We start from the raw sequence: 13228 nt of genomic DNA on the forward strand, positions 1-13228 counted from the left end.
AAAATAAATAAGCTCCACATACCAGTGCTGAGGTTAACTTAACTGTGTGTAGCTTCGCAAACTCTGAAAGTTTCCTTGGCATGATAATGCAATCACAATAGTGGATTTGGTAATTAATTGGATGTAGTTTATGGGATAGGATATACAGTAATTGGGTTCATTTAGAAGGAAGATATAAACTTACATTTGGAAGGTAGAGAGCATAAGATTGCTGGCAGGTTAACAACACAGTCTAAGTTTGGGATTTAAGATAGTTTATTTTTGAAAGCTGTAATGGACAAACAGGCGAGCCGACTCCTGTGGTAGTCATGCTACCTATTTATGGACACAAAAGATTTCTTGTTGTTTAACACTTACCCCCCATGCATTTGGGATTTAACCCATTTTAAATATACAGAACTTTCCCTGTTGGCATACTTTTCAGGAAAGGGTACTGTGAGGATACAGATACTCATGGGACTGTATCAACTGGGAAGGGAAACATCCTGGGAGCACATGATGTCAGAGAATTTCACCATTTGTGGATACCTACATTGAGTAGCAAGGTGGCCTTACCCCCCACAACCATTTTCAGGAAATCACAATTTTAAACCCTGCCAATTCAAGCCTCTGCAGTTCTCTTCCAGGTTTCTGTACTCAACTGCCTTGAAGGTGTGGTTGAGATCAGCTTGCTTTGTAATCACTGTTTATGCAAAGACATATTAGAAAAAAAAAAAGGCATTTGCAGATCAAATCATCTTTAATGCGTGAAACAAATAAAAGTCACATCTTGAACTCTGCAGGGAGCTGAGTGCCTTGGCATCAGATGCATAAATAAAAGTCTTAATTGATTTTATGAAAATGGCTCCAACTGTATCATTAGATTCACATAGTGGGAGCTCATTTGAAGCCTTGTTTATTTGATTTCCCCGAGACTTTCTTTTCTCTGGGTTTAGTTACTCTTTGAAACATGTGTTGAGCCGACAACGGATTAGCCTTTGCCGTCTGCTATGCATGGCAGCTAGAGTGCCGCTGTGCTCAATTGTCTGTATCTTCATTGTCTTGTGGAACACTTAATGGCAGACTAATGCTTTTGGTCTGACAAGAAAACAAAACTCGAAAGGTTAGAGGAAAAGGAAAACAAAAAAAAATTAGTTTCAGGGTTTAGGGTTCAATAGCATAAGAGACACAAGCAGGAGGATTATGTTGTCATCATTAATAAAGGGTAGCATGCTAGATCACAGAGACTTTCATTTTGCTCAGTAATGATAATTTCTTTCCTATTTTACTGTCAATCTGGCGGCTGAACTGGACTTGGCGCCTTCTGTGGGATGCAAGCTCATGTTTACATTTTTTTAAAAATTAATATTATTGGAAGCTACAGTATTCTGTAAGTTAGGAAGATGTAGAATCATTAGTAGCTCAGGCTGTTGCAGCTTTCCCACTGACCACAGGTGTTATTAATGAAATAAGAGGGATAGAAATGAGGCCTATGCCTGGAAACTGACCATACTTTATCTTCTGTTTTCATTCCTCTTTATAGAACAGCATTTACACACTCTGATGCTTATGCTGTTATAGGTCTGCACAGTTTCTGTTTCTTTCTGTTTGCTTTTGGCTGTACTATCACCAGTAATATTCCATTGATGAGTCTTACTCTATAGCCATCCATCCATTCATCCATCCATTACCCAACCTGTTATATCCTAACCACAGGGTCACGGGGGTCTACTGGAGCCAATCCCAGCCAACACAGGGCGCAAGGCAGGAAACAAACCCTGGGCAGGGCACCAGCCCACCGCAGTTTACTCTATAGCATCATCCTATATCCACACTTTTCCCTGTTTGTGTATTTTTAAAGATTTGTTACCATTTTATTAAACACTCTTACTTATATTGTAAATTAATTGAATTAGCTGCCTAAGAAAATATTATTGTATTTTATGGTATCTTACATTATATGCAAAATTCCATGTTTAAAGGGCTTTTTACACAGTACACCACCAAAAAGTTATTTTCTATCTGAAGTGTCTAATTTTGTGAGCAACGTTTTACAGCAATGGTAGTCTACAATCACTGCACACCAAAATATTACTGATGTACTGCTAGGTAATGTGGCTAATGACAAATAGGCACCTAGGATGAATGACTATCTGTATCTTTTTTAGCTAGAATTTTTTTTAGATAGGTAGATACAGTGGGGCAAAAAAGTATTTAGTCAGCCACCAATTGTGCAAGTTCTCCCACTTAAAAAGATGAGAGAGGCCTGTAATTTTCATCATAGGTATACCTCAACTATGAGAGACAAAATGAGAAAAAAAATTCCAGAAAATCACATTGTCTGATTTTTAAAGAATTTATTTGCATATTATGGTGGAAAATAAGTATTTGGTCACATACAAACAAGCAAGATTTCTGGCTCTCACAGACCTGTAACTTCTTCTGTAAGAGGCTCCTCTGTCCTCCACTCGTTACCTGTATTAATGGCACCTGTTTGAACTCGTTATCAATATAAAAGACACCTGTCCACAACTTCAAACAGTCACACTCCAAACTCCACTATGGCCAAGACCAAAGAGCTGTCAAAGGACACCAGAAACAAAATTGTAGACCTGCACCAGACTGGGAAGACTGAATCTGAAATAGGTAAGCAGCTTGGTGTGAAGAAATCAACTGTGGGAGCAATTATTAGAAAATGGAAGACATACAAGACCACTGATAATCTCCCTCGATCTGGGGCTCCACGCAAGATCTCACCCCATGGGGTCAAAATGATCAAAAGAACGGTGAGCAAAAATCCCAGAACCACACGCGGGGACCTAGTGAATGACCTGCAGAGAGCTGAGACCAAAGTAACAAAGGCTACCATCAGTAACACATTACGCCGCCAGGACTCAAATCCTGCTTAAGCCAGTACATGTGCAGGCCCGTCTGAAGTTTGCTAGAGAGCATTTGGATGATCCAGAAGAGGATTGGGAGAATGTTATATGGTCAGATGAAACCAAAATAGAACTTTTTGGTAAAAACTCTACTCGTCGTGTTTGGAGGAGAAAGAATGCTGAGTTGCATCCAAAGAACACCCTACCTACTGTAAAGCATGGGGATGGAAACATCATGCTTTGGGGCTGTTTTTCTGCAAAGGGAACAGGATGACTGATCCGTGTAAAGGAAAGAATGAATGGGGCCATGTATTGTCAGATTTTGAGTGAAAACCTCCTTCCATCAGCAAGGGCATTGAAGATGAAACGTGGCTGGGTCTTTCAGCATGACAATGATCCCAAACACACCGCCCGGGTAACGAAGGAGTGGCTTCGTAAGAAGCATTTCAAGGTCCTGGAGTGGCCTAGCCAGTCTCCAGATCTCAACCCCATAGAAAATCTTTGGAGGGAGTTGAAAGTCCATGTTGCCCAGCGACAGCCCCAAAACTTCACTGCTCTAAAGGAGATCTGCATGGAGGAATGGGCCAAAATACCAGCAACAGTGTGTGAAAACCTTGTGACGACCTACAGAAAACATTTGACCTCTGTCATTGCCAACAAAGGGTATATAACAAAGTATTGAAATGAACTTTTGTTATTGACCAAATACTTTTTTTCCACCATAATTTGCAAATAAATTCTTTAAAAATTAGACAATGTGATTTTCTGGATTTTTTTTTCTCATTTTGTCTCTCATAGTTGAGGTATACCTATGATGAAAATTACAGGCCTCTCTCATCTTTTTAAGTGGGAGAACTTGCACAATTGGTGGCTGACTAAATACTTTTTTGCCCCACTGTAGTACTTTATTTGTCCCAAGAGATAATTTGGCTTTTCCTACAGCTCAACTAATATAGAAATAATATAAAATACAACAATAACAACACCCCAAACACCCAAAAGAATTACAATAAAGAAGAAAAACTTCTGACTTGGCTAATGATAACAGGAAAGTCAAAATGAGTAGAGCAACCATAAGCAAACAGGTATAGGTTATTTGTGAACTGTATGATAGTACCTGTCAAAATGGCTACGGAGATCATCGTTGTCAAGTGACATTGTATAATAATCAGTGGTCATCAAATTCTTTTCTACATCTAAGTGTGGTGTTTTTTTCTATAACAACTAGGAGGCGTTGCCCCCTGCTCGCTTTGCTCGCTCCAGTCTTTGCCGCTCGCGTTGTGAAGAGCACCCCAACGCACCCCAAGGAAACACGGTCGCTCCTCCGAAAACCGCCCCTCTTAAACGGTGAAACAATGGGAAACAAATATAGTTTTTTTTTTTTACCTCCTCTTTGCTCAATCAGCTGCTGGCTTGCTGCTGCTGCCGTGCCATGTGATCTGTATCTCGTGTAGCGCACTTTTGTCATATCACTTATGTCCATATATTTGATCTCTTTTCGCTTTTACGTTTTCATCAATATCGCATTGAATTTTGATTCCGTGTTTGGAATTAAATGATGCCAACGCAACATATAACTGCCCGTGAGTGAATATTGTTTCTTTCTCTCTACAAGAAATGTGTCTGACAATAGCATTCACACAAAGGACAAATGATTTCTCTCGCGGGATTTCACTTTTACCAAACAACAAATCTTTTAATTCTCATGGATACGCCTCTTCATTGGGAAGAAATGCTACTTTTTTTTCCCCCTAATGGCAACACAAATTAGTCTCTGACTTAAAGTTTAAATCTGGACAATATATTCGATCTCTATTCGCTGTTCCGTTATTTCACCAAGTAATAATTTCTGTTTTTTTGCGCTAATGCGATCTTTACTATCCTTTTTTGAGACTTTGGAATATTTGTACTTCCAATATCTCTAACTTGCTCTGCATGTGTACCGCGCCAACGTTTTTGGAATCTTTAAATTCCTGCAGATATGCCTCTTCATTGGGAAGAAACACTAATTTTATTCCCCCTGATGGCAAGATGAATTAGATAATCTACAAGTCTCCGACTTAAAGTTTAAATCCGAACAATATATTTGATCTCTTTTCACTGTTCCATTATTTCACCAAGTAACAATTTCCATTTGTTTGCACTAATGCGATCTTTACTATCATTTTTTTGAGACTTTGAGTTTTAGTACTTCCATTATCTCTAACCTGCTCTGCATGTGTACCACTATAATGTTTTTTAATTCTTTATGACGTTCTACTTTGTTATCTACTCTTTGTTTTATTTCCGGCCCCGGGCGTGGTTAAACCTCTTGGCACAAAGACTCATCTCGCGGGACGTGAAAGTATCTCTGAGAAAATCACGTCTCGTCTCCTTCTAACTTTCAAAGATTTTTTCTTTTATAATAGAGAGATAAGCAGCAATTTAATTTGGGCTTCCAGTGTTAAAGGTTATTGCCATGTTCTTTGCTGCATACAAGGGAGAACTTGAAGCCAAATCTGGAATGGACATAAGTTGACAGGCTCTTTATGAGAGATGCAGAAGTTATTGACAATAATGGTTGGAACATTGATGTGACAAGACACACCTTAATGTCCAAGTGCTGAATGGCAAATCCAAGGTTCTTGAATGTAGAAATTAAATAAACAGACCATCAAGAACTTCATCATTAATCACTCTGATTAGCTGGATAATGATGGTATGGTACATCATGCTTAGCAGGGCAGACCAGGCCACTTTGTTCTAAACAGCTTCTTCCAACATCTTCTGGAGAATTCAGAGATTCTTGTAAAACAGTTGAGGTGAGCTACAGCATATAATCTCTTAAGTAGTCCTAGATTTGTCAGGGTCTTCTTCAAGGTTTTTGCTTTGTTGACCTCCCATGAGAGGTAACCAGGAGGCACCTAAACTAAATGAGCAAGAGTAGGACACATTCATGAAGAATTTGTGTATTTGAAGATGACTGCAGGATATAAACAAACTTTAGAGCTCTTGTGCTTGCCCTAATAGTATCTTCCATCGTCAACTGGATGATTTGCAGTACACTGCATTTCTAAGGCACACAGAGGACAGATGGATGAAGGTTTAATACTGTGTCTTTAAGTTTACAGACCTAAATGGAGGTATTCATGTCTATATGCCATCTGATGGCCCCTGTTGTCTCATCATTTCTGATATTCGCATAAAATGCTGGCACTGAATAATCCAGTGAATGATCCTCAACTGTCTGCTTTTGCCAGAAAAAAGCAGGTCTTCTTGCTCAATTCTGGGTACCTTGGTACCATCAGCAGATGCATAATTTGCTCCCTCCAGGAACTTCAATGTGTTTCTTGCATGTGCATGTTGCTTCCCAGCATATTCCCTTTCAAGCCAGTTACTAAGGATTCTCCTTCTCCTAACAGATGCTTGCTGTGTGTGCAGCGTCTTCCATTCAGAAAGGGCTTCTTGCCATGGACTGGACTTCTCAACTTCCTTACTGTAAAGATGTTTCTTCTTCTGAAGAGAAATCTTACCACATGAATTTGGCTCATTCCGTATCACTAAGTCACTTCATCTCCCTGCAAGAGGCTTGGTGTTTTTTTAATCTTTTAGATAATTTGAATTATTTTGGATTTTGTTGTTTGAAAGCCTTACAGCTACCATGGGAGTGGGGACTTTACCATCAATCATGTCTTCAGTCAATATGATAACGAATTCCAAAAAGGAGCAAGTAAGGAGCTTGTTATTTGTTGCTTTAAATCTTTTTATCATTAAACTTATTTAATCCATTTTTGGAAGGTTCTCCCTCGTAGTAGTACTAGGCATAAAACATATCCTTAGACAGGGTGCCGGTCATTGTGGGACTCACACACATACACATAAGCTCATACTCTCAGGTTAATGTGGAATGACCATTTAAACAAACCTGCCTATCTCTGGAGATGTGGGAGGAAAATGCAAGTAGATGTGAGGAAAACATTACTGGTTGCATTATAAATGTTGTAAGGTGTCAACCAAGTAAGTAAATTAAAAGTTTGGTTACTTTACTGTGATCCTGAAGAACACAAGTAACAACAGGCTATCCCCAATAGAGTTTCCTGTTCATTTTCCAGACAAATGTCCCTGGCTATAAACTTCCCTCAAGCAACAATTCTTTCCCCAGGCACCAAAAAATTGAAATGATAGTACATTTAAAACAGCCTGGAAAATTATTCCACATTGAGAGAAATTACCATTGAATATGACAGAAACAGACACAAAGATTGTGATGTCTCTAATGCAGTTTAAAATGCCCACATTTTATACTGTCTTATTAATTTCTCAGTATTTCACCATGGGGTTTCAGGGTCTGTCAAATACATTCTTCTCTCTCCTGCATTAGATAGATAGATAGATAGATAGATAGATAGATAGATAGACAGACAGACAGACAGACAGACAGACAGACAGACAGACAGACAGACAGACAGATAGATAGATACTTTATTAGTCCCAAGTGGACTAGTGTTTCATTTGAGAGTGGTCTGAATGTTAAAGCAGTAAGTTAATGAATCATTAAACTCTTCATATACTGTAGATTCATATAGACTTTTTCTAGCATCTGCATTTGTCCTGAAACTCTTCTTACTGTCCATTCATCCATTTATTTCACTCTGGTTATGTTGTCAGAGTCCATCTCAGAAGTTATGAGTTCATGGTAGGAATCACCACTGGATGGGACCTCAGTTCATTAGTGGGCAAAGTATGCATAGACTTGTACTCACATGTACCAAGCCACTTTATATTAGCTAAACAATCTTTTATTCACATTTTTGGAGTTAACATTAAAATATTCAGTAAAAAAATCCCATGCAAACATTGGAAAGTCCTGCAGCCTCCATATTGAGAGAAAACAGGATGAGATTTAAAGCCAGTCTTATAAAGCTATTGGAGAGCAGCATGAACCACTGCAACCTCCAGATTTCATTAAGTTAAATGATTCCAGTTTCATTTTACATTCTGTTTGGTCTGTCATTAACTTTGTATGACAGGAAGCATTTTTTGAGACTCTTGACATGCCAGCTAGTTGCGATCTGAAAGCATGTTGGCTTCTCTACAGTATTTTTCTACCACTTGCAGGAGGACCTTCACGACCCATTTACCTGCTCAATAAAGCTGTCAAAATAAATGCCTATATCACTTTACCATTTTCCACGACTTATGTGTAACTGCTGAAACCGACCTTGTCAGCCCTTCTCAAGGTTTGCTTCTGTTGTATTAGGTAGAATTTAATTTGTGTTTTTGTCCTTTGTTCTTTTCCCATATTGCTTTGTAAACCCGCTTTAATCTTGGCTTTCAGATCTACACTAGAAGAATGCCACTGCTCTGTGACATGAAAAAAAAAATCTTTTATCAAATGCAAAGTGTTATCTTAAAGCATTTACACGTGCGCTCTGCACCTCAGTCCACATTTGTCATGGTGTCAATGTTTGCAAACGATTTAAGGCCTGCTACTTTATCTTACCCTTGGGAATTTTGGCAAAGTTATGTGGGATATAAATTTATTGGTATCACATTTAATATTAATGCTGTCTTCCAGTGTAGAATTCCAACAGATTCATTACAACGGCAGAATAAATGCAAAAGGAAAACCTACAGTTGTTTCTGCCGACAAGGTTTCATCATGGATGCCTTACAATTGCACAGATTTATTAATGTACAGGCATTAAATGCACATCATGAACTTCATTAGTATCTGATTTCAAAGTATGCACAGCAGAATTTGTTTACTAACGGTAGCAGTAATGTTACTAAATGAAACAATTACCATTTTACAACTGGAACAACTGGATATCTCTTCCAACAAGTTTTTAACTTTTACTACATGTACTTTTCACAAATCAGTTAGCACTCCATTACAAGCTGTTCTGTGCTTTGTTAAATTATATATTAGTTTTCATTTTTATGGTACAATCTTACAATCAATTATTAAAATATGTATACTGCCTATTAAAATATAATCATGCCTGTCTCTTTAACTAATCCACTGCTCAAAGGATTTAGATGAGCAAGTCAGAAATTTTGGTTGTGAATGGTCTGGTGGAATAACATAATGCTTTTCAAGAGTTTAACACATATAAGCTATTACCATTAAAAGTACTAAACACAACTGAATTTTATTTAGTTTAACAGTACATTATTAAATAACACCCACTCCATCACTTTTCTCCTTGCAGCGAGACATACGCTCAAATCTCGCCAAACAGTTTGTCCGAGTCGCCAACATAAAAAGCGTCCTTGTTCCAAACATAATTCTGAGTTCTAGTTTGACACGAAAATTCTTTTCAACCCCGAAGTGAAGAGAAAAAAAAAAGTCCTAATTGTCATCATTTACAAAAATCAAGATAAAAAATGAGGTATCACTTCAAGAAATATTGGCAGTAAAAAATCTTTCCAGAAGTGTTAAACGGGCTTTATAAAGAGCAGAAAAGCAACTGCAGTGAAACATTTTTGTTTCTTTATGAATTACATCTGGTTTTGTGTAATTCTGTCCAAATCCATTGACATGGAAAATATGTGCCCTCCTGAAAACTGCCCATTATTTTTTTTACACTCACAATAAAAAGTCTGATGTCTTGAATTTATTCTAAATGTTAATAAATCAGATGTTCTTCCCTAAATGATGAAAGATGAAGGTGTGGACCTGAAAATGATCTCACACTTATATTATTAGCACATAAAATAGGCTATAAAATCAAAACATAATGAATCAAGCTGCAAATAAAAAAGAAGGTTCAATCTTAACTCATGAATTTTATTATATTATGACTATTCACTGATTTTGTTACATATTTGCCTATAACGTTTAGCCTTCAGAGTGTTTTTTTCCCATCTTCTCTTTAAATTAGTCAATATCTAAGCCAAGAGTGTTGCTTTGCAGGCTTCAGAAATATTACTTTAATAAACTTAATTATTATAGCATACAGCCTAAGTTAAATAACTTCAAATATACTTTAAGCATGAGAGAATTTTATATTACACACACATTTATGAACCGTGTTTACAACTTTTTTTTATTAGAAATTCAATACCTCTTGACTTATGTGTTTTGTGATATTCGGAAACTATCGGCATCTAAATGAAAATTTAAAACATCGACAAACGATGCCGTCCCATTTAAACTCTAAAGTTTGGCCATCGTCTTAATAAATCGATCAAAGCGCATACAGTGTGTAATAGTTCAAGTGATTTGACGGAAGACGGTGTTAGGCCTAAATGCGTGACCGTATTTACAGCCCCAGACATACGCATAAAGGGAGCGGTCCATTTGCATGCCCTCGTGATCTGCAGTTCTTTAGCGGTGCCGTCCCATGCAAGTCGTCAGCGGTTGCACCCCGTGGGACTGAAGACAAATTAAAGCGTCGGAAAAAGAGACATCACGAAATTAGGCCTATGCATGGAAATCACGAATTACAGTATAAATGATCAACAATACATGAAATATTTGCGTGCAATTAAAAAAACGTCCGATAGATGAGCACGTTTTAACAAAACATATATAATTTAAGTTGGTAAGGAGTACCTCCGTGAAAGCTGACAGGCACTATAGAGGACTTAAAGCTTCTGATGCCTTGACGATTGAAAAGTGTCCACTGAAAACTCACCCGAGCTGACCCTTCTTCAGTTCCATGGGTAACAGAACTTCAGTATTGCGGTCGGTTAAACGGTAATAGATGGAGAAATGCCAAGAGCACGAAATGTGCTAACTGTGCCACGAATTGTCACCCATCTCATCTCAGCTCTGAACGGATCTGTTGTCTGCGTATCTCTGGAGAAAGATCTGGACAGAAAATGTCAGAGGCTGCCTCGGGACTAAGGTTTAAATCCTAGACATTGTTTCTATTACTGTGCATAAACAGGGGAGTGAAAATAGCCCTTCTAGTTTACTTTTGAAATGTGCAAGAATTTGCTTCTCAAGCCTTTTTTGATTTCACGCCTCTCCTTTGCGTTAAGTCCTGCGGCGCTTTCTACTGTAGTTTCCTTCCACCTTGAACGCATACCGTTAAAGCTTGATGGTGCAATTACTATCGCTTGGTTGGCTGCCGGACCCCCCAACTTAAAATTCACTTAGAAAGGGAGCGGTAAATCTGAGCCACATTCGCGCCCCAGCAGCCAGAACCGCTGGAATGAAACTGCAGTATGTAGAATAAGCTCCTGGCAGGTTTACCGTATGGATAAACTCACAGAGAGAGGTTGAGCAGATGAGGTCTACATGAAAGCATGCAGTATGTTGCAAAAAGAACACGGACAAGCCCTTTAAGGTGCACGCCACTCGATCAGGCGAGGTCGGTGATCAGCTTGTAGGCTTCGGGGAACATCACGCTAGCAATGTCTTTATTTGTTGGATCACCCCGTTCATGTTGAAGGCTTTTAAAAGCTCTTTACTAGTTCTGCGATCTGTTTCTCATTGTCTTATTTAACTTACCGTTCATATTACAGGATGGGGGTAATGTGATACTTTTCTTTATGCATTTACAAGCTTGCAATTGTGTTGTCTCTATCAATAAATATATAATTGATGGGAGAAAACGTATGCAAGACTCTGTAGGGGATAAAGGTGGAATGTTTACTTGTACTTTTAAGACTAAATGTATCATTTTAAAGTGATTTTTGTTTTAATATATAACTATACTGAAAATGCAAATGAAAGGTGCTTATTGTTTTTAAACGAAATACAAGCAATGTAAACTCGACGTAGATATTTAGAAACACAGTATATTACGATTGACAGGAGACAATCTGCATTCTCGCTGACTGCATGGGGCTCACCACGAGAATATAAAAAGTTTACAAGTTTACTGGGACTTGTACTGTATGTTGGTAGTAACATAAAATGAATGGGAATACAAATACACACAGATACAGTTAACAGGGAATCGTTGTGAACAGCAGACGTAATGTAGTTAAAATCAAATTTGGTCAAATCGTCACAGATGCAAGGAAAAAAAATTACATACGTGAGGAGTTACTCACAAGATATTTTTTCCTTCTACCGTCAGACATTCTGTTGTGTTAAACAGTGACATTTGAAGGCTGAAATATTACTTGAATTTAAATTTGTAATGTTTTGCTTTTATTCTGTAAGTGAAAAACGCATGCAGGTCTTTGTGTGCACAAAACTCTTTTAAAAAGATCATTTGAGAGAAATACACTTCCATCCATTTTCGGTATCATTAAAAGCTAAATGATGAACAACTCCCAAATCGTGTTCTGAATTTTATGTGCCTCCGCAATCTCAAATAGTTTAAAAAAAGTAAAAAAAAAAAATTAAAAATGGAGCAGGCAGAATACAGACTTGTTGTCATTAATAATAAGAATTAAAATTGTCTAAAGTAAATTCCGTCTTACCACATCAAGCCACCGTTTCGTTTGATGGTAGCCACTGCCGAGTTTAACTCTTCAGCCTCCCTGCCTTTAGGCAGAGGTCAATGCTTGAACTTTTTCTTGATATTTCTGTTGCAAAAACGAGAAAACACTACTTAGCAAAAGTATTCGTCCCCAAAAAAGACCTGCGTATGATTTAATGAGCATATAACAACGCCGTTTTATATAAAATTGATTAATAAGTCTGTTTCATATGTACAGATATTTAAGTTCCAGTCTCTAAAAATTACCCATATTTTTGTAAAATTCCGATTTTTTTCAGCTAAAAATATACTCTACCTACATGTTGTAAGTAGATTTGATTTTGTATTACTATTTGTACATTATAATGTGGGTGAAAATTAATAGTTTAGTAAATGAAGCGGTGCTGACCTGTATGATTGAATTTATATGTTGTATATTTTAAATTATGAAAAATATTTTTTATAGAGGATATTTTCTATACAATTTAATTACGTATTATTTTAATAGCAAATACAACGTAGATTTTCTCGACATTTACGCATGAATCCTTTTCACCTTAATTAGAACATATACTGTACATCTAATCCCGTACGAGACTTTCGCACAGCTGGAGCCTGTTCCGGCGCCGTTGGACGCAAGGCAGGACCCAAAACTTACTAGCTAATCAATGCAGAGGATGACAATACTTTATTAAAAGGTATATTTGCATGGTTTGTTTCTGTGTTATTAAATATGATAACACTTAATGTACACATATTAATAAAGTACATAATCGTGTATTTTAGTTATTACTCCTTTCAGAGAATATCGGCAGACTCAAATCTTAATATGTTCACATTTATTTTTCTATACTTTTTTTTTTTTTACTATTCTTCCGAAAAGGAGGTGAAAGTGATACCAAAATTCAATGAAAGCCACAAAAACACTGCTTTCATTTTTTAAAACTATTATTCATATAACTTTTTTTTTAAGTTATAGAAAAAAATACTTTGGCTTTGGGAAGA

This window comes from Erpetoichthys calabaricus, chromosome 10 (genome assembly GCF_900747795.2).
Source record: "Erpetoichthys calabaricus chromosome 10, fErpCal1.3, whole genome shotgun sequence".
Taxonomy (NCBI): Eukaryota; Metazoa; Chordata; class Cladistia; order Polypteriformes; family Polypteridae; genus Erpetoichthys; species Erpetoichthys calabaricus.